Raw genomic sequence first — 20,980 nt, 5'->3', positions numbered from 1 at the left:
ATTGCAAGTTAATATCATCACATTATGTCATAGCTTGTGAGTAATATTTTTGTGTAAAAATCCGATTTTTCACATAGTACATATCTATTCCTTAAGAATGCTGTGGCTACAAATGTAGCAATTGTTATTGATGAAACGAGTGCCGCTTATTAGGGTTAGCTAATTTAGCAAAATTAAAAGTGTAGCGTAAGATTGTGCCGCAACATGCCCAGCAGCACTGAAAGAGATTGAAGGTTAGTACTTAACATCTATACTAATTTCCATTAGCGTTTCACCTTATGGAATGTTAGCAGTAAGCTAGCCAATTTATGTTAAATGAATTGTTTTGGTGGTGCATTTTGGTGTTTAAATATACACAGTTTTGTTTTGTGTCAGTTTTCCTGTAAACTTTAACCAGGAGTGACAAATCAGTAGGAAGCAAACACACTTGGCCTCTTATTTTGAAGATCTGTGAGCGAGAGTCTTCTTTTCCTTTCTGCAGAGTAATGTTAATGTTCTCATTACTTCACAGCGAAAAGTGAGCATAAGCGCTAAGGAATACTATTAAATATATCTTTCAGAAAGTTTAACTAGAACTAGTAAGAGTAAAAAGGGCTGTTTTTCCTTTCTGACGGGAGCTGGTATTAGACCGTCAAACTCACGTGGGCGCCACAAAGCTGCTGTTCCGTTGAATCCTAATGTTGTGACAAGCTTAATTGGTATAAATGGACCAAAAAAATGTTCCTCACATCTTGTTGCACTCCGGCATGGCCGGCGTGACCCAGTGTCGCACAACTCACCCGGTAAACCTCGTCCAAGGCCCGCTCGACTCGTCTCCCGCTCATGGCAGAATTAATAATTTGAAGACACGTCGTCGGTGAATAATTGATTCCCGCCCCGAGGATGGTTAGGAGCCGAGTAAAAAGACTAATAAATCATTTGTGCCGCTGCCAGTTGTCACTTTGGATTATTTCTGGCGTTGTGATAAACTGCCGCACCTGCCAGCTGCCGCCATCGCCGTTCTTTCTCCTGGAAGTGACAACTGAAGCCAAAGTCCGACTGCTGGACTTAAGCCGGGGTAAAAAGCGTTCACAATTTTTTTTTATAGGCGTTCAAACTGCATGTTCACTTTATATTTGTTATTTTATTACATTAAATATGATATAGCTATAGTACATTGGATGTATAAATATAATAGGCTACATTAGAGGTGGACATATTAAAAAAGTAAATATGGTACATTTTAGAGGCATGTAAATTAAATATGATGTAAATATGGTACGCTAAATGTGTATAGAACATTGTAGGATGCAAATCAGGTACACTGAGAAACATACATTACAAATGATGTGAATGTGGCACAGAATATTTAATATGTGACATTAAATGCTTATGGGAAGTAAATATGGCATAAATATGCTGCATTATAGGTGTAAAGACTATTGAAGTAAATACGGTATATTAGAGGTACATGAAATACAATATGAATACAGTACAATAGAGATACACAGTAGTGCACCAAAACGTCAACTGCATATCAAGAAAATAATTTTAAAAAATTAGGATCGTCTTCACATAACGTGATGGATAACAATCCATTAGACTTGCAATTAAGTAAATGTTCATTTAGTGCTGTTTTGGCGTCATGTTTTCAGAAATACGTCAAGTTTGAGCAGCCCTTCTTTATCATCGATGAAAACGTTATTTCCTGCTGCTTTCCAGCATTTTCTACAAATTATTTTTGTAGGCTTGTTTTTCATTTTTAATGACTTTAAAAGGCAGTCCTAATGTCTTCTTAATGCATCCGTGTGTGCTCATGTAGGCATCCATGCCAATTCACACTATTAAAATGTTTGTTTAAAAAAAAAAAAAAAAGTCGCACGTAATATGTAGCAGCATATTTTTATATCATAATTTTCTTTAGCACTTATCTCTTTATCCGACAACACTGCAGCTCTTCTTAACCTTTGGCCTTGGCAGTGGTTTGGTGTAGTTCCATATTATATTCTGTCACCATTAATGCTACCTGCTTATATCAAATTGAATAGAACATCAATTAGAATATAGATCAAATCAATAGAATGTTACAGGGTCTGACTAGGGGTTAGAGTGAGTGGGTTACAACAAGGAATTCAGGACTAGTGCTACAAAGTTTTAACATGGCATGAAAGTTTTGACCAGAGCTGTAAGACTAGGAATGTAGAAGTAAAAATATTAAAGGTTGAGACTAGGATAAAATGTTGGGACTACAAATGTTGAGGGTTAGGCCAATGAATGTAGGATTAGAAATCGAAGTTAGGACCAGGAGTCTAAGACAAGAAAGTGAGTACTAGAAATATGGAACTAGAGATAAATTCTTGTGGGGATATAAATGTAGAACTCAGGATAGAAGATCAGTACTAGTTGGTAAAAGGAGTTAGGACTAGTAATACAGTACTTGGGATTGATGGTTGGGACTAGGAATGTAGGACTAGGCATTGGAGGTTAGGTAAGGATGGAAGGATAACGCGGAAGGGCTCTGGATAGGCAATCAGGAATTTTTGAAACATTCCAGGGGGCGCTACTGAGCCAAATGTAAATTTCACACAAATGAACACAGCAGTAAAATTTTGTGAGTCATTGATTGTTCCAGCCCTGAAAATGTTATATTATTTGGCCTAAAAATAACAAACAACATGCTCAAACCTTAAATTTAAATAAATATAAATATTTGACAAACTTTTGTTTCAGGTCTTGTGGACAAAGAAACTCCTAAGTAAATGTCATCATGTCGACCCATAAAGTCAGGTTGTGGACACATAAATGAAAAACACATTGTGCATGAGTCATTAATTCATTATTCATGATGCTGATCAAATATTTAAAAACAGCCCCAAGTGGACACATAAAGTATTTTTAAGCCATTTAAAATGAAGAAGTCGTCTGTGAGAGGTGACTAAATATTTAGACTGATAGCTACTGCGCATCAATTAATGATGATTCATTTTTGTCTCCACGGGAACCAGCGACTGATGACTTTGACAGCTTGACAAAAAGACCACATCCTCTCTGTCAATGTGTATGTCACTTAAAGAGGAATAAAACTGCATTGACAACATTCCTCCACCTAAATTCCTATTCCTAGTCCGACATTCCAAGCATTCCTATCCTCCTATGCTTGATCTACACTCCTAGTTCTAACTTTGTATACTTATTGTACTTCCCAGTTTAAACATTCTATCACAAGTCCTGTATTCATGTTCTGACCCGTTTTCTAGTCGTGAATTCGTTCCTCAACCCTTGAATGGCTTTTATTTATTTTACTCTCTTCCAAGCGTAAATATTACTCTACAACTGAGTCTTTTTGGTCACACTCTAAATGGAGTCAAATCTACTTGACAGAATTTACTTTGTAAATACAATTTCTATCATTGGTCCTAGTCCTATTCTTACGAGATACCAAGTCATAACCTTTTACCCCCCCCCCCCCTTTTTTTTTTTTCTTCAGGAGAGCTCAGTATTGTTCATTCGATTTGACATCATCATTGCTCTCCTTTTTTTTTTAAAAAAAACAAATTAAATTTTTTTTAATAAATGTTTTTTTTTTAAATATATATACATATATATACATATACACACATATATATATATATATATATATATTTTTTTGTATGTGGGTGAATATGTGTATGTGCGTGCGTGCGTGCGTGCGTGCGTGCGTGCGAGCGTGTGTGTATTCATCAGTTCACCTAAAGCCCATTAAAAAAAATCCCATACTAATAATATAATATAATAATAAATTGCCAAATGCAGAAACATCAATGTAAGTTATCACGATGTGGGGGCTCTCGCTAACAGACAGAATTAAGTAACCAGAATTAGGTTAAAAAATTCTATATACGTAGACCATGTTTCTATAAATTTTGATATTTGGTTTTTATTTGAGGCAGATATTTTTTCCATTAAAATGTGATTTATGAGGAGGTTAGACCATTGGTCGATATTCAGAGTTTGTTTATTTTTCCAGTTAACAAGAATTGTTTTTTTAGCGATAGTAAGGGCTACAAGTGTAGATTGAAATTGTTTATGTGGTAAGTCAGTTGTTGTTAGGTCACCTAGCAAACACAAGTTTGGAGACAAAGGTATCCTACAGTCCAAAATAGCGGAAAGTTTTTCTAAGACTTTAGTCCAGAAATACATAACCGAAGTACATAACCATAAAGCATGAACATAAGTGTCTGTAGTGTTTTGTAAGCATTGGAGACAAATGTCGGAGTCTGAGAGTCCCATTTTCTTCATCATATATTGAGTAATGTATGTTCTGTGACTAATTTTATATTGGATAAGTTGTAAATTTGTGTGTTTTGTCATTTTAAATGCGTTTTCACAAACTTGAATCCAAAACTCAGGTTCCGGTGCTATAGACAAGTCTGTCTCCCATTTCGAGATTTTTATTTTTATTTTTTTATCCCGGACCATCATACTGTTATGTAAAGTTCTGGTGAGAACCTTCACCGGTTCTTTTATATTTAATGCTAATCTATACTAATAATAACAACCAGGAGACTGCATATTCTCGGTTGAACTATTTACTGGATGCCAGAAAGATCGAGTACACAGCCGTGGAGTCTTTTCTACTGGATGTGGAAGAAGGCCTAATCTGGTCCAAATGGTTTCTACTCTTATGCTGTCTTGGCACACACACAGGGGCGGCTCAGTCTGGCCCATGTGACTATGTGTGGACCGATAGGGACCTGATGGTCTTAACTAGTTTTAACTAGATAAGTGTGCTAGAGTGCAGATAGATATAAAGATGTCAAGCCAGGACAGGTCACAGCGACATAACGGCCTAGTTCAAGTCACCTATCTAATCATTAAGTGGCCTAATCTAACAGCTATTTGAAAAGAATAATAAATCCTGTTTAACCATTTTGTATGGATTTTTTATAGACTCAGGTGATACATTTTGCCTCAACTGCTTGAAGCAACAATTTAATCAATTTCACACAGTTGCACATTTCTTAACCATCAATTATATCCGTCCTAACTCAAGGTAAACACGCACGCTACTGAAAGCAGAAATCAGCTTAGTGACGTCTTACTTGATTATACCCTTACTGCTGTTTTCTTCAGCTGCTTTTATTTCGAATCTGTGGTGACACCATTTTGATGTTTTTGCGGCGAGCGTGGCAAACTTGTCACACTGTTGCTCTTGTCTGTTTGCTACGTGCACAATGTGCACTTGAAAGAAAGTGCCTTTAACATGTAAATAACAGCCGGGTGTGCCACTCGGGCAGGAAATCAATTTGCCTGCCGCTTATACAAATGGAAATACAGTGTTACCCGCTATATTGCGCTTCATCGTTCACGCCTCCACTATATATCACAGATTTTGATGTTTTTTTTCGTTCTCTCAGGCAAACCAGAATTTAGTCATGTTATATGATAATCTCACATTTCTTGACAGCGCGCACTTGAGAGAACGGGCAATAAATAACAAATACTTGAAGAAAGTGTGTTTTAATATGTTCAAATGTATTTTAAGTGTGTCAGAGGGGTAAAACTACCACAAAAAGTTTTTATATGGTCTCTGTGTGACCGATTTTCCACATATACCATGTTTGTTATAGCAAACTGTGTACAAAATCTTTATCAAACAAGGGTGGATGGTTACCATTTTTAAAAAGCCCTGCGTGGGTTTACTGACACTTAAATTCATATCGGCCGACATCTCCTAAGCACTTCAGAATGTCCAAACAGCAAGTTAGGGGAACTAAACTGTCATCTCACATTGAGAAGATTGGAAGATGTATGTGGATAGATAACACTCCCAAGGCAGCTGTGACAAAGATAATGACTGTTTAGTCCCCACAAAGCCATTCCCGCTCCCGGGACGAGCTTTAAGGTGTTGCATTGCATTCTGGATCTCACCTCCAGTTCCTGTTCCCATCACAAGGACTGGACAACACCAATCATTTAGTTCATTATACTTGACTCAGGACAAATGGACCCTGGGAGATGGAGGAGTCAAAGAAAGTAGACAGAGATTAAAGGAAATAAAGTTATAGGTTAAGATGAAGTATAGTGGGTCGGGCTCGGAATGCTTTACTAGAGAAAAGATAAAGGATAAAAGGTTTGGAATAGAAATGTAGTAGGACGAGCGATTGAAGGTTAGGACTAAAGATAGGAGGTTATGCCTAAGAATGTAAGACCAAAGTTAGAATAGAAAGTAAGGACAAGGACCGTTGGACAGGAGATTGAGGTTTAAGATTCAAGTATGGACCATAAAACTAGACAAGTATATAACTTAAGTGTATAACCAGGGAGGTTAGGACTTGGAATTTAGGATCAAGAATAGTGGTTAGAACTAGGAATGTTGGACAAAACATAGAAAGTCCGAACTAGGAATTTAGGACGAGGGATAAGAAGTTTGGACTAACAATCCCAAAAAAACAAATATTAGAAGGTTCAGACAAGGAATGGAGGACAAGAGATACTGTACTGGGAATGTTAGACAGGGGATACAAGGTTAGGACTTGAAATGAAGGCCTAAAGATAGGAGGTCAGAACTGCAAATGTTGATTCATAGATGGGATGATAAACTCTAAAAACAGTTGGGTCAAAAATAACCCTATTATGGGTCAAAAATGGACAGATCCTCTACTTGGGTCTATTAGACCGAACTTTGGGTCAAAAATTGGGTCATAATGTATAAAGCTACCCAGAAAGTTGGGTTGGACAGTCAATTTGGGTCAATTTGACCCACCTTTGAGTCATAATTGGGTAATTTTCTATAAAAACTCAAAAAGTTGGGTTTGGATCCTTTACTTGGGTCAATTTGACTCAACTTTCTGGATTGTTTTGCACACAAAAAGGTCATTTTTGTATAAAACAACCCAAAAAGTTGGGTCACATAATCCTCTACTTGGGTCAATTTGACCCAACTTTGGGTAAAAAAAAAAAGGGTTAATTTTTATAAAACAACCTAGAAAGTTGGGTCACATCTTCTACTGGCATCATTTTTGACCCAACTTTGGGTAAAATAAAAATTAAGTCATATTGTGTATAATGACCCATAAAGTTGGGTCAGATCCTCTACTTGGGTTAATATGACCCAATGTTTTTTGTATAAAACAACCCAGAAAGTTAGGTCAAATTGAACCACAAAGTGGATCGGTCCATTTTTGATCCATAATTGGGTTACATTTAACCCAACTGTTTTTAGAGTGTAGGTAAGAACAAGAAATGTAACACTAAGGATAGTGGATAGAACTAGGAATGTTGGATGAAGCAGCAAAGGTTCAAACTACATAGAGCTAGGGATAAAAAATTAGGACTAGGTATTTGTTGGACTAATGCAGTAAAGTTGTACCCTACTACAGCAAACCTCAATGATTCAGTAAATAGTGTTAATCAATAGTGAACCATATAGAAGTCTTCATACACTCACTGGATTTTTTTATGTATTGTATTGTTGTTAGCATGCGTTTATAATCAAGCGGCTGCATACAGTGCAGTGCATACTGTACATTTAGGCATACATTATATATGGAGTAGATGTAACCCTGAATGAGCCATTTCATAGCTGCATGACGTGTCACATGACAACATGTGCAAATTATTTTTTATGTATGTGTGTGCATGCAGTCATCCATCTAACATTAATTTCCACTTGCCAAATAACACATACGACTTCAGCACAAAGCTATTTCTCACTCAATACATGTACATATATATTGAAAGGAATATACTGTATTTGTTTAGATTTTTGCTCGTGTAGCTTCATGTACCAAGCTGCCTGCCTGGAAAGATTTAATCAGATTCTTTATTTATGGCCGCCTTCATTATTTATGTATTTGATTATTTTGTAAATTATTTATCTATTGAATTATTAATCCCTCTTCATGACTTTCCTCCCTCCATTATTCATGATTTAATTTGAGATTATTGCATCAAGACGCTGCCTTGTTGCAGACGAGGATATTAAATCTATGTCTCGGGCACGTCTTCCCCCCCCCCCCCCTTCGCCGTCTTTGTGTTGTCGAAGCTAAAGAAGCAGAAAAACAAAACAACATAATGCTGTAATGCACACTGACACACTACACACGCGCATGCTAGCATGTTCACAAGGAAAGCAGTGGGTTTTTAAAAACAACAGTGAACAAAACTGAATAAACAGAAATTGCGACCAGCAATCCGTGCAACACAGATGTGAAGTAATTGTAGCATAGCTGTAAACTTGAAGGTGACTCACACTGGGGCCAGAAACCCGGACTAGAGGTGCAGCAAAGTTTTACTTATTATTTATGCATGTGTGCGCACCGGAGCGTGATGTCAACATATTCTCGCACACACACAGTAAATGAAAGCACCCCAACCAAAAAAGTGATGCTCATAGCTGATCAACTTTGGTTCGAGTAAATTTGGGTTTCAAGCCCGTCTTGGGGTTTAAACTATGGGAGATAAAAAAAATAATATGTATATATATATACACACATTGGCAAGTTGGGTTTGAGGGTTCAAAATACAAGTAGGCCATTTTAGGGTCCAGGGGTCTTTCAAAGAAGAATTCATCAATTGCTATTTGCTATCATATATGACCCATCATAGGAAAATGAATTGAGTTACGATTGAGGGCGAAGAGCAAAGGTCTGCTAATGCAAGGACCTTGAGATGGATATCAAGGCTTTGAAATTAATGTTTCCATATCAGTCTTCATCAAGATTGTGAAAGGACTTGGTAGAAGACTTCCACTTGCAACCCTTCCGTGCCATCTGCCTATCAGCGGCGTCCTATCAAGAAACAATCAACAGGACCATCTGCGGTCTGCTCTCCAGTTCCCGTCATCCTTCCAAAGCAAATAATGACAAACGGGAAAAGGCAGGGTGACTAAGTCAGCTGTGACTCGCCCGTCGTCCAACTGCAGATCTCCGTCAAACACAGACACAGTGGCGGAAAGAAAAGACTGTTTGACTGGTGTCATAATGGCAGCTTTAATCTGGATTTACACAGATTAGGCAAAGTGAGTGGATCAGGATGCCTGCTGATTAGCGTCAGAATTTAACTCTGTGATCAAGAGGCTTGTACAAGTTCAAAACTTTGTGTTTGGTGTATGCGAGCCAGCAGGGATGCAAAAATGAATGGAAATGAAAGATGCAAATCGCCAAATGCTAATCCAAGCCAGAGTTATGATTTCAAACTAGAGTTAAGAGTTTCAAAGTCAAGATTGAGCCAAGGTTAGGGTTTCAACCCAGGGTTAATTCAACATTAGGTTGAGGTTACAGATTCAAACTAAGGTTAGGATTTCAAGTTAGATTTAAATATTCAATCTAGAGCTAGGATTTCAAATTCAGGTAACAAACCTGGTTTAGGATTTCAAACTACAGCTGATGTTTCAAAGCAAGATTTTGACCCTGGATTACGGTTTTTTAACCTAGAGTTAGAGTTTCAAAGCAGGGGTTTGAGACAATTTTAGGGTTTCGAATTAGGTTAAGCCTTTCAAATTAGGGTTTCAAGCCTAGGTAAGGGTTTCAAACAAGGGTTAGCGTTTGAAATAAGGTGATCATGCCAAGGTTGGGTCTTTCAATCATTGTTTAATGTTTAACGTTTGAAATTAGGGTTTCAACTTCTAGTTTTAAAACTAGATTTGAAGCTCCTTCCCAAGCTTGACCCTCTGGTTTAAAACCTCAGTCTTGTTGGAAACAATAATTTGAAACCCTCATTTGAAACCTAAATCTGTTTGAAACCTTAACCCAAGAGTGAAAACCTTGTTTGAAACTCTAACCAACCTATTTTTAAATTCTGCCCTCGTTTTAAAACAACATTTTATCATCTGAAACTCTAACCTGGCTGAACCCCTGATTGAAAAAAAACAACCTAACCCAAGGTTGTGTAGCTAATTTAAATCCTAACATGAAACATTAATTTCAACTTTAACCATTGTTTGAAACCCAAATTCAAAATCCTATTTTAAACCCACAACACCTTTGTTTAACCCCTAACCCCTGCTTAATAAACGACCGTCACAGCTCACCTGTTTTTGAGGTTTGGTCATGTGACGTTCGCAAGCTGAGCTCACCTGGCACTGTGATGTCATTTTCAGTCAACAGCAAGTGGCAAAATGGCCGCTCCCTGAGATGGTTAAAAACTGGTGCATTTATATTCCACAAATTTTATATTAATTAGAATACTGTGTTTATTAAACTAGTGGGGGAGCACACAGCATATTGTGAAGATTTTTTTTAACTTCCTGTTTAAAAGAAGCATAAGAGAACAAATCAGCACAATGGCCACTTAGCTTCTTTCATTCGCCGGCAGCTACGCGGCAAGAAAGCCTGCATGAAGGTCCGAAGTCTGGACGAGCACCAGAGATAAAGCAGTGGGAAAATGTGGCGGAAGGCAGAGGAGGAAGACGAGGAGGAGGAGGAGGAGGCCGTAATGAAGCCAGCTGGTCGGCGTCCAGACAGGCGGCGGAGGATTGATGGAGGCGGCGACCCACGAGGGGAGGACGGGCAGGATATATTGTGGCCAGGCGGCTGTATTGTATCAGGATCCTCCAGGAGGTGCTTCTCCTTCCAGGGAGCGTGCGGGCCTCCGGGCCCTGCCAAGCGCCGCGTCTGCTAATCGGCCAGCAATTACTAAACTAATAGACCTACGCATGTGCCGTGTCTCACCACTGCGCCATCAGGGGAAGAGGACACAAGCTTTTTAGTTTATTTAAAAAAAATTCTTTCTTTTTTTTTACACTTTGTCGCCTGCCTGATAGTAGCCCAGTGACAACTAACAAACTCTGGTTTGAAAGCCCAATTCAAGTTTCAAAGCATCATTTTAAAAGCCTAACCTAATTTTGAAACCATAATTTGAAAGCCTAACCCAAGCTGTTAACCTCAATTTAAAAGCTCACTCAAAATGGAAACCCTAATTTCAAATCATAACTTGAGCTCGAAATCCTCATTTCAAATCATAACTCAAGCTTGAAATACAAACCCTAAATTGAAAACTTTAAAACTCCATCTATAAACCCCAAATTTGAAAGCACCCAGAATTTTGTTACTATGCATGAACACTGCACCGCCTGTAATATGTCGGAGGCGGCCATTTGAGGTTAAAGATGCCGAATCAGCTTGATTACGTAAACAAATGCAACAAATATGTCAGGAGGGCAAAGACTCATTGAGGATCTACAGATGATCTCCTGCAGCTAATCAGATGCGCTTTTGGATTTTATCGACTCAATACCACCCTCTTCCTCTTCCTCTTCCTCCTTTTTTTTTATTCAAGCCATCACGCTACTGAAGCCTCTTTCAAAGGAAAAAAATAAAGAGTTTGTCAGTTGATTAAGCTACATGTAGATATGAAACACTTTGCTAAATATAGTGTAAATAACGACATATACTTTATACTTTACTTACTTTTATATTTTATTTTAGTTATATTACTTTTTCTTATAAAGTTGAGTTGCGATATGCCCTATGTAATAACTAACCTTAGTTTCAATTAGTGTTGTTCCGATACCGATACTGGTATCGGCAGAGGCCTCGATACTGCATTAAAACAGTGGTATCGGTGAGTACTAACAAGTAACATTCCGATACCATTCATTCTGATGCTAATACTTTGGATGCAGCATTTTGTGTCTTACCCATGCATGACATTCGCTGATGTCTGACATGTTTGAAGATATCCTATTGGCCCTTGAATGCTCTGAACCAAAGGCAGGACAGCTTTTTCATGTTGAGAAAAAAAAAAACAACTTGGTATCGGCATCGGCCGATGCAAAGCTGCGTATCAGAATCAGTATCGGGGGGCCCAAAAAAAAACGGTATCGGAACAACACTAGTTTAAATGCTGTTGGTACTAAAGATTGTGTGGAAGTGGAAAAGCTTCTCAGCTGTGTTTCCAAATACATTTTTTGTTGGTTTTGTCCATCAACAGGAGCAGTCAGGCATCACACTGTTGCCACAATTTAAATGTTTTGTTTTGCTTTTGCTCACATCATAGTTCATCATGTGCTTAGCAGGAAAACAAATTGTTTCTTTGGTTCTCTTTTTCCATTTGCACAATGGGCCATAAACAATAGAGTCGAAATGATATTTAAACATAACCGAATGCCAACATGACGATCTGCCTGCTTCGGTTGTTGTTCGCTACAATTGAAGTGAAGAGGTGAGACCACCATGTTCTTACAAAATGGACGCCGACTCATGTTAGGGAGCCCCTGGGAGGTTCAGGGGCGAAGGTCTGGGGTCCGAGTGGATCCGGAGTCCAGACAGCATCAGATGTGTTGATAGAGCAAATGTGTGTGTTGTGTTATCAGGCTGGAGCACAAAGTGAAGCATCCCTGATTTGATAGCACGTCTCTCTTTTTGTTAACCTCAAATACACTACTGATTATTTTTGGCCTCGCAGGACGCCACCAATTAGTTGATTTGTCTACTAAAGCTACAGACTCGTGCTAATGGACTTAAAATAAAGCTAAGAACTGATGTTAATTTTGGGGGTAAAAAAAGTTAACCACTGATTAATGGAATATGAAATGGAATTTTAGCGGCCTCCATAGTTTGCTAAATTCCCCCCATAAATGAGGATGTCTGCTACTCTAGATGCTTGTAAAGGCGCTTTCATTCTTCCAATAGAAAAACTAAACGTGACAGAATTTTTGTATCGTCATGACAGATGACACGAAGAAGAAGAATCTTTTTGTCTCTCGCTAACATAAAAGCAGTGACACTGCCTGCTTCTGACTTTGGAGTGCTCACATCTCTATTTGTGCTCCCGGGGGAGCCCCACTTGTCGGCGAGCGCACCCCCATATCCCGCCTCTCCCCCCATCCAAAGGAAATCACCTCGTTTGTTTTGTGTCAATCCACTCAAATCCTGCCGCGTTGCTGTGCCGCGAGATCCCCGGGGGGAAACGACAAGCTTGATTTCCGCTTTAAGCCAAGAGAGGCATCTACTTTTGAAAAATACTGTATTTGGGCAAAAGTATTGGGACACCTCACTAAAGTGATAAGTGAATAAAGGGACTATGTGTTTTGGCCACACTGAAAAAAATCGAGAAAACTTGAAATGGTGGGAAAACAGTATATCTCCACAATTGCATACTCTAAATAGTTATCAGTTTTTTGCAGCAATTATCTTTCAAATTCAAATCTTTATTTGACAGTTGGCAATGCAGTCAAACAGTTACAAACTTGCAGCTGATGTGATGTATATAGAGGTTATAGCTAGAGCTAATTTTCAACCGTCCCTAAGTTGTCCTGAAAAAAGGGATTTTGAAGTTTTGGTTTGTGGAACTTCTGGTTGCTGTTTCGTCTGTCAACAAATTGACTGAGTGGCTCGGGTACTGAAATGTTTTTTTTAGCATGCTTCATAATGGTGAAGTCGGCTTCTCTCTCCTGTCCATTTTTTTGTATGTGGCCCTCAGTGGAAAATGTTTGGACATCAAATTAAATGGTTAAATGTTTCAAATAAAAAGTTATCTGAATAAGACTGTGAATGTGATTAGTTAATTGTCTATATGAGCCATGAGTTATGTGACAGATGAGAATAAGTGGCATGGACGGATGGACAGATGGATGAAGTCCCTCATCCAACTTCCAAATGAGTGAGTCAGTCATTAAAAGCCGTGTCCCAATACTTATGTCGGCATAATCACATTTTTTGGGGCAGCTGTTCCATCCTTGCCGGCTACAAATTATATCCCCCCACATGACTAAATTTCATTTTTAAAAATTATAATTCCAATCAACGATGTGATTATGCAAGTTCAAAATCAAAATCAGATGACAGCGAATCTGAAAAGGGACCACCCCCCCCCCCCAACCCCCAAAGGAAGTCGAGTTGGCTGAAAAACAAACAAGTAGATCATGAACTTTCCCCTAAGTCCATCACAATTTGTCTGAAATTGAAGCAGATAATAATATGGACAAATGTGTGTGTATAATAACAATAAATGGTAAATAATCAATGATGAAAACTTGTGGGTCTACTCTTGTGTCAAGCAGCCAACAAAGTCTTATTTCAAGATGTCCTTGGTTGAAATCTGGCAAAATCTCTCAGCGCCAGTTTGTCTTTAGAGGACCCTAACCCCTTCATTTTTTTTTTCGGAGAGAGCTCAGTATTGTTTATTCGGTAATCTTACCGATTCGACATGTCATCATCATTGCTCTCTCTCCTTTTTTTTTTAATGTGCGTGAGTATGTGGTGGGGGTGTGCATGTGTGCGTGCATTAATTCACCTAAAAAATCCCATACCGTTCACCTAAACCGAATACTTCAGAATGCAGCTAGAGTCGTAAGGTTGTCAGGAGACCCGAGGAAGGATCAAAGAAAGGAAAGTGAAATCCAGCCCCGACCAGACATCACCTACTACCCACCGGTTTACCAACCAGAATCTTTCGCCAACCCCCGAAACATCTAAATTCCAACAAATTAGGGAGCCCCTAACCCCTTCAAATGGCCAACATGACTCTAAAATCTGCACTTGAAAATCTGCCGACTTCCTCTGTCTTCCTTCTCGGGCCTTAATAATAAGACATTGTGGAGCCTGAAAGCAGGTGCAAAGACGCCCACGTTCCCCTCCGATCACCTCACAGATGTTCCCCTTGAAAGGCGGCGGCGCACCTCCTCCACCTCCTCCACCTCGAGTGTGTCGACCAAGACGGCAGCCATTCAAGTGGCGTCTTTTCTTCCCTTTGACGAACCTGCGAGGTGAAACGACAGGAGAGTAACGAGCAGGTAGAACGCCTCCTAAACACCTCTGATGGGCGTTTGTGAATCGCTGGCGACAACAAGAGGATAATATCATACCAGAGCGCTGCTGGTGCAAAGAAGGAGAATGATTGAATAAGGCTAATTAAAGCAGTTATTCGTCAAGCGAGCACCTGTGCCAGGGAGTACGTGTTTTTTTTTGTTTTTTTTGCTCCTCCGCCATTGCGTTTAACTCCTCGTCGATGCCAATCAGCGATTAATGAGGCGGCGCCAAGCCGATGGCGCAGACAAATTGTTTACGCCGTCTCGTTCGCCCGCTTTCTCCGGACCCTCCCGTGCCGCATTAAGGCTCTTTGTGCGGGAAGCCATTCCTCGTTATAGACACTGTGAGTCATCTGTGCAAGCTTTTGAGATCTTCTCAAACTTTTTAAACCAAGTTTACCTCTTCAGCATCTCGACCACGCAGTTCCTTCACTTTGTGATACTTTTCCAAACTTTTTAAGCTGCATACTGCTTCCAATATCCCAACAAAGATGGGCGCGCCAGCTAGTGTTATTTTATCGGCCATTTTTAAATTTAGTCTCAGTTTTAGTCCAATTTCAATCACGCTTGTTAGTTTTTATCATAGTTTGTCAACCTCATCCCGTTTTTATTTAGTCCATTTTTAGTCAACTGTAGGGGTGTGAATTGCCTCGTACCTGGCGATTCGATCCGTATCACGATTCATAGGTCACGATTTGATTAGATACCAATTAATCACGATATCTATAAGTCAATTTTTTTTATTCAAAATTTGGAAATACTAATCAGTAGTGATAGACAAATGAAGCTTCATGAAACACTTGTGATGTTGTTTGACTCCTCTAGATGGCACTCTTGGTTTAAATGGGCCAGCTAGCTAGCTAGCTAAACAGCTAACCAGACAGACAGACAAATGAAGCTTTATGAAGCACCTGTGATATTTTTTTTTACTCCTGTAGATGGCACTCTTGGTTTAAAAGCTAACCTCAAGTAAGATGTTTTGTTGAATATTTCCATCAAAAATCGATTGTTTTGCACGGTACACCCCTAGTCAACTGTAATTTGAGCATTTTAATCTTTATTTTAGTCCAAGAAAACATAATTTTATTTGTCTAGTTTTAGCCAACAAAAACGGTCAACATTTGAATCTTTAGTTTTAAGTCAGGACAATCATGTCCCCCTGTATATTTTTTTGCCAGCAGATGTTGAACATTCCGGATCTAAAGTTATTTCACATCAAATGTTCTCACCTTTTTGATCAAAAACAACTTGACACACAATTACAGCATGTCAACAAGTGGCTATGGCTGCATGCTACAAGCTAGTAAATTAGCCAGCATTAGTTAGCGATCAGATTAACATTATTGTTGGAACGTTATAGCCGTTGGATTCATGTTAAATTATGAGTTGACGAAATGAACACCAGCATCAACTCTTCAACCCCATTTTGAGTCCCATAAAGGAACAAAATTTAAAAAACAAAAGTCACAACAAAATAAAAGTATAATGAAAAATCCTAAACTACTATAACTGTGGTACTGCATTTTTTCCCCTGATATGTGAGAAATTTCTTCTAACAAATCTCAGGTCAGTGGTTCCGTGTATGTCTTGGTTAATTGTTATCTTAAACAAACAAAGATAATCAAAGCATCCATTTGGTTTTCTAGAAGTGTCTTCTTCACTGTTATTAGAAGAGCAGAGTTAGTAGACGAAGTTGCCTGGAAACACAGACAGCTGCCAGTCAGCGCCAAGTGGGGTCGCGTCCCAAAGGGCGTCCATGGCGAAGCATCCGACTAACAAAAACAATCTCAGCGGCAGCGGCTATATGTTCTCCCATATATTAAAACACAATTAAGTCGACCTGCAATTAACATGTGGAGGAGCGAGCCTGTAATTATCGCGGGTTGGAGCGTCATGTGATGGGAAATAATGGTCGCTTACGGATAATAACCTGCTTGTTTTCATCTGGTGAGCAATAAACTTATAAATAGCAAATTGTCACGTTCGCTTTGCACTTGTTTACTTTGGTGGATTCTGGCTGAATTAAATACATAAAAAACATGGCAAAGAATATTTTCAAAATCTCAGCATGAACTAGAAACTCTACAGGTCAAATTAATTACATTTTACATGCAGTCCTCCCTCCCCGAGGTCCCAGGATGATGCTTGTCCTTTGCATACTACTCCTGTGGCTACTGTTGACTTCAGTCAAAGTATTAGATAATCAACTAGAAAAATTCCCGCGGAAATTTTGAATGGGACTGCTGACTCATGTAAATGAGCTGAACAGTTTAAAATTTAAACGACTGGAATCGCTCAAGAAATGTGGAAGTTAACCATAATCAACTGAAACTAAAAATATCTCACTGTCCCTTTAAGAAAAAGGCACTTTCACGCACACACATTTGACTTTGTAAATGAGCTGAACAGTTTAAAATGTAAACGACTGGAATCGCTCAAGAAATGTGGAAGTTAACCATAATCAACATCAGTGATACTGTAGATCATCTGGATACTTACTGCCATTAAAACAAAAATAAATCAGAAACTTTAATATGGGTATGTGGGAGATATTTCATGAAAATTTTTGTCACGGTCACATGAGCCACAAGGTCAATTTTAAGGTCAAATTACAGTTCAAAAGGTCTAGAATATGCACCGAACTTCTTAATGATTGCAGATTTGGAATCCTTACTGAGTTCAGTAATACCCAAATGACCCAGTAGGTCCTGAGATCTAAGTGTTCAAAGGAAGGTGGCCACGCCCCTTTTTGCCCAAAATGTCCAAATTCAGAGGCCCGTAGCTCCTAAACCCTTGGTCCGATTGACCTAAAATTTGAGCTTAAGTGTTGTACCATCTGACCAAGATGAATTAAAATCCAAATTTGACATGGAACGATCATTTTGCAGCACCCTGCGAAGGGATTTTATGTGTGATGAATGAGACGTGTAGTTAAGTGCTCTAGTTCTTCTAAAATGTTGTGTGAAATTGATTCATTGACCATTTAAGATCTTTATCTTGCGACTGCACTAAGTGGAATTACCGATATATTTATTTCAGATCAGAATATTTAAATGTAATTTGTTTTCATGGTTAATTTGCACCACTGATATGCTATAAAAAATATTTTGTTTCTTTACTTTGTTTGAATCTCCACCGCATCACACAAAAAGTATCATGATTACGTTTATTTAAAAAAAAAAAATAAAAAAAAAAGAGACAATTTGGATGCACTTTTTGTTTGTTACTGACGATTTATCGGATGTACTCGGTATCGACATACTCATAATGAAGTGACTCGGACTTGGGTGAAAACCAATTTATTTGGGACATTATTAAAAAAAAACGATCACTTAACTCATAAATAATGACGTAAATAATGATCTATCAGTTTCACCAATAAAATATTATTTAATACGTACAGTATCTCGATACACGGGGTGTGATACGATTCAAGGACGGTTCGAGTTTGAAGTGGAGCGATTGGGTTCAATTCAGTGGGATTCGATTCAGTCTGATATGGCTCAGTTTGAGCGGGTACGATTCAATGAGGTTCTTGTCATTCTCGCCACTGTAGATATAACTCTCCAGTAAAAGACGGTTTGGTGCATATCTCCATATAAGAGGAACGATTTGATTCAGTACACTTCCATCTTTTAAATCAAAACGGATTCTTCAATTCAAATCATTTGTTGTTACGCCCCAAAGCAAAAAAAAAAAAGTGTGAAAATGCTACCAGCCTCCCTCTGTCCTGGGATCCCGTACACACTAGCCTCATCTCAGCTGAAAAAGGCCACTTTTTTCAATCATGTCAATTTGCCGCTACATTTTCCCCCCGCTTAGCTAAGGCCATATTCCCCATATTTACTCACCCGCCTGCCACCGCAATAAAACATCAGGAAGGGACTCCGAAATGTTTTTTTTTTTTTTTTTTAAGCCTGGAGCTTTTATTTGAGGAAGAATACCTTCTGTTGGCGGGATTTGCCGGCATTTCCTTCTCAATCCATCTGTTTTTTTAAGGTGATGGCGGGAGGCGGCTGTGGAGTGTGTGTGGGGGTGTGGGGGGTGGGGACAAACAAGAGAGGAGAAGAAGAAGAAGAGGTAGAGGAAGAAGAAGAGCATGTTTGTGCGCGGCGTCATTGTGCTTGATGCAATGTAGGTCAGCATTCTGCGCGGCGCCAGATAAGACACCAGGAACAAGTGTTGAGCGCACTTACAAGCACATATCTGTCAACAGAGGAAGTGACAGATCTACAAGAGCCCCCTCTCTCTCTCTCTCTCTGTCTCTCTTTTTCCCGTCCATCTTTTTTTTGTTTTTTTTGTTTTGGCCCGCCAAGTGTTTCCTTTCCCGTCGTCATTAGCATTTCAGCGAAAAAGGGGGCCAGATTTGAGCCTATCTGCTGCCGCGTCGGGCCTGGCCCGCCTTGTTATCTGCGCACTACAGAGGTGCAGCTGTTGAGCAAAATGGATTTGCTGATTTTTAAAGGGAGATGAGGGAGGGAGGGGGGACAAAAAGGGTGGAAAGGGGAGGGGGGGGGAATCAGGTATTCACAGGAATCTAAACGGCCGTCTTGTGTGCAAGTGTTTACTAATGTTTATTTTGGGGAATGTTATCTTTTTTTTCTTTTTTTTTTTACAGTTTAAATCCCAGGTGTCTTCGTTTTCTGACATTCAAAATGTACAAAAGATGAAGAAATACACTTTATAGCAACATTGCTTGAAATCACTCTGTTTTGGGGAGGGCTGCCTGTTCCATGCGAATCACTTTTGTTGCCATGACAACCATGACGCGATTAGGGCGTCTCAGTGTTGACAACTTTTGCCAGCAAATGTCGACAAAATAACTAGACTATATATATGTAAAGTCTAGATATAACTAGAATAACTAGCAAAAAACAAGACAGGCAGGCAACATTCCGCCAGACCCTCCTCACCCGGGTCACTACCTCTTCCAGCTCCTTCCCTAAAGTTGGCATAATCAAATTATGCGCTCTAAAACCATCATGCAGGTGTCTTCATTAAAGTTGGCTGACACTCAATATGTACCAAGGTTAAAAATACAAATTTGTGTTTAAATGATTATTTTGTGTGCATGTTTTACCTATTTTATATATATATACTGGCTGCAAATTAGCATTTCATGTACAAAATAGTATTTGGTGTGCATGATACAGGTCTTTAATGGCCACAATTCAATATATATATTTTTTTTATATGATTTTTTTTTTTTTTGTGGCCTCAATTTTACATTTCCTTGCCAACTAATGTTCACATTATACCGATTAAATTTTTTTTTAATTCTCATGTAATTTTTTTTGGGCTGTGTTGCTCTCAAATAGTGAGTTTTTGTATAGAAGCCATAAAAAGCCACTTTTCCACGATGTGTGTCCCCTTTTCAAACTTCCCTCCCTTCATCCACTTTACAGGCCCCCAAGGGTCCGTCTCGTCGACCAACTGCCTGTCCGACGTTGCTTCCAGGTGGATTTGGGCTGCTGCTGTTGCTGCATTTGACGCAACGACTGGCAAGAGCATCTCTTTTGTTTAACACACACATATGCACACACACGTGGAGGAATCCTGGCGCCGCTCGATGACCCCCGTGGGAGACGGCAGTGGGCCCCAAGCCATCAGAGAGCGTGGTTGGCTTTGCTCAAGTGTGTGTTTGTGTGTGTACTTGCCAACACACTGGACATGCGCACACACACACAAATATGGACCTCACACACACGCGTGGATAAGACCATATGCAGGCTAACAGGAAGTGTGCCATAGTTTTAATTGTATCAGATGGATGAATGTCATTTATGTATTTGATCACATGATCAGTGGTCATGTCACTTCAAGGCAGGAATTATTTGTCTAGAGATTAATTAAATGATTAACATTGATAATTTGTGGTAATTTAAATAATTTTGAGGTGTGCCGGTGTATCCTAAAATTCTATGCGAAAATAGTATACCGATTTGTTGTATGACTATTTTAAATTTTCAGCAATGAATACTACATTTTAATCTGTTTAAAAATGTACCTCTCACATTTAGTCTTTTATTTAATTAAATTTTTCAGAATTTCGTCTGTAAATTCAGCCTTGAATAGCCTCATGATAGGGTTGTTAACGAGGTACCTATTGTGATTGTTCTATCGTCAAAAAAAAATCAAATAAAAAGCTTTAGCAGCTGTCTAAAAATTATGTTGTTACACTTAGAGTAAAGGTAAAACGGCGTATTAGGGCCACGCATATATTTTTTTTCAGGGGTGGGGTGGGGTAATATTCCGAGAAAAAACGTCCAA

General features: G+C 39.0%; 1 long non-coding RNA gene across 2 annotated transcripts in view; it reads left to right on the top strand.

Annotated features, from left to right (window-relative positions):
* The window catches only part of LOC144057510 (uncharacterized), a 63,164-nt gene extending 42,584 nt beyond the window's left edge, over window positions 1-20,580 (top strand). For both annotated transcript variants that reach the window (XR_013295275.1, XR_013295274.1), the window contains one exon: window positions 20,116-20,580. This is a non-coding gene — a long non-coding RNA (uncharacterized LOC144057510). The remainder of the gene's footprint in view (window positions 1-20,115) is intronic.
* The last annotated feature ends 400 nt before the right edge of the window (window positions 20,581-20,980 follow it).

Source organism: Vanacampus margaritifer, chromosome 9 (genome assembly GCF_051991255.1).
Source record: "Vanacampus margaritifer isolate UIUO_Vmar chromosome 9, RoL_Vmar_1.0, whole genome shotgun sequence".
Taxonomy (NCBI): domain Eukaryota; kingdom Metazoa; phylum Chordata; class Actinopteri; order Syngnathiformes; family Syngnathidae; genus Vanacampus; species Vanacampus margaritifer.
Note: the sequence above shows the minus strand (reverse complement) of the source record. Positions and strands in the feature narration are given on the sequence as shown.